We start from the raw sequence: 2,589 nt of genomic DNA, 5'->3' as shown, positions 1-2,589 counted from the left end.
ATAACATTTAATGATTGTGCAATTTCAAGGATCAATGTTGTGAAGAAATTGAACATTCAGACGGGAAGGAATATGGCTTCAGCTCTAACTGCTATTGATAAGTGGCGGGTAACTGAAGCAGAGAGACCTACAGAAGCTGCTACCAAGGAGTCAAGGATAAAGAAAAGAATGAAGAGAAAGGAAGCAGGACAACTGGAGTATGCAGCTTGAATGTTCTAAACGAACATAGTGGAAAGTTAATAAATCTGTAAATCTTTTTTTGCAATTTACTGAAAACTTGAATTTTCATCATTCAGGTACAGCTTTCTCCTAAACGACTGAACTCACAAAAATCGGTACAGATATTTTGAATGACTTGATCTACCTCCCTTGCCTACTATTTCCTGAAAAATTTGTAACATGAAGATGATGTCAGTGATATTTGAGCTAAATTTTTAAATATTTTTGTTGTAGTAAAATAAATTACTTGCCTTTTTAACAGATCAGCATCATGGAAGGAAATTGGAGGCATAAAACACTCATGTGAATGTTGTCTGTACTCTGACTCTCTCTTTTTATACAAGCTGTGCAGTCAGTGGTTCCAAAGAAAATGGTACCGCAGTGAAATAGTGTTCCGTTTTTTATACTATTAAAATATTGTTGTAAGTACCAAAGTATAATAAGTATCTCAATTACTTTTTGGGAAATGCTTTGACTAATGACCCTAATTGCGTGTAAGAATTTAGAGCTATCTCTCATTTATAGTTCAGTTGCACTATGAGGGTGAAGATAATGCTAAAAATACCGCCCGTTCAGGGGCACATCCCCTTAATGTCAATTATTATAAATTCAGTTTCTGGTTTTCTTGTTACTTTCCTTTAATACTGTCCTTACAACTATTGTAATTATTGTATAAAAATGCACTGTGATTCAGGAAAATCAGAAAGTTGCCCTTGGTTAGAGGGCTAAGTTGTGGGCACAACATTTCAGCAAGGGTAGTGGAATCGACTATGCTGTGGGCCTCTAACAGATCTCTTTATGTTTGTTACATGTCCACACCTTCTCCCTGCATATACATATTTTTCTTGGAAGGTCACTCATTTTCAAGATTCCCCTCAGTAAACTGTTGGCATGGTGAATCATACAACCCTTCAACTCTGCCATTGGTAATATGATGGTACCCACTGTGAGGTGGTTTAACTGTATTAGGTTAACACTACACTGTTGAAAGTTTGTAACTTCTTCAATTCTTGTCAGCTGTAGGTGATACTTGGTCTTGTTACAGGGAGTTTCACAACAGCTTTCCTGTTCTATTGGCCTCATTCGACGTCAATATATTTGCTATACTACAGTTCAGTGTCTCTTTTTAAACGTTTTCTGATAGCAGTAATACGAGTTGCTCAACTGGACATGCAATATTAGTTATTTGCATATCTGAAAGAACAGACCTTGTTGACCTTCTTAATAATATAGGACAGTGGTAATCGTGAAGGGTTTGGTAAGTAATTATTATTATGTGCTTTAACTTGCTGTAACTCTGCCTTATAAATTTTATAAACCTAACTTCCGCACTTTATAAACCAACTTTAATGTGGAACCAGTGGGCGGTTAGAAAATTTTACTCTAACAGTGATGCAAACGTGGGTGGAAGGAAAAAAAGGTTGACTACCCCTGACGTAGATGATTAATACACTGGGCTGTGACGTAAGGATGTAGATATAAGGTGGTTTTAGTTGTTCCAGGGAATGTACATGGATATCAAATGATTAATGTGACTACACATGATAAATGAGGAATCTGTGTTCAAGTCCCATTCTGGCACAAATTTTCATGTCACCAATAGGTAGTACTTCTATACCTAATGCAGCTGATGATGAGTTCACGGTCATCAGATAAATTTCAAATACAATGTTAGGTTAATTACTTACAAAGTTATCATCAACAGTGTTATTTGTTCTTAGTTTTTGTTGTTTATTAATGTGTGTTCACGTCTACACTGCTGGTTAGATTGCTGTCTTCACCCTAGATGGGTTCATAATAGCTCCTTTTGATATGAACCGGATTGATGTAACTCATTTTAGGCTTTTGTCATAATTCCATGCATTAGCCAAATAAATCGGTCCAGCTTTTGAAGCACATAACTTGGCATGTTTTGTTGTGTGTTCGGAAGGTGTCTGTCAATTTCTTTCTTGATATTATCCACTGTCTTCTCTCTGGGGGAGCACTGCCTTGTTGAAGTACTTACTATGAGATCCATGCTGGCTGTAGTGCAGCTCCAGGCAGAGTCTCCTGTGCTAGATAGGTCTCAGTGGATGAATTGGATGAAACGTGTCCCACAGTGCCCCATATTACCTTATCCATTCCCATTTCGTTCTCCAACTCCCCACATACCCAACCCAAAGTGTAATGTGAAGCATGCCAAGTGGTGTGTGGCACATGGGAAAATGTCATTAAAGGATCCTTGGGGATGCTAAGTGACCTCCCCGAGTAATTAGCCTTGTTTCCCATGGGGTGCCATGGTGCTGACTCAATAGATTCCCAATTCTCATGGGACTAAAATAGAGAACTTCGAAAACAAAACAAAAACTGAGGGTCTTGATGTGTCCTTAA

This window comes from Schistocerca americana, chromosome X (assembly GCF_021461395.2).
Source record: "Schistocerca americana isolate TAMUIC-IGC-003095 chromosome X, iqSchAmer2.1, whole genome shotgun sequence".
Taxonomy (NCBI): Eukaryota; Metazoa; Arthropoda; class Insecta; order Orthoptera; family Acrididae; genus Schistocerca; species Schistocerca americana.
Note: the sequence above shows the minus strand (reverse complement) of the source record.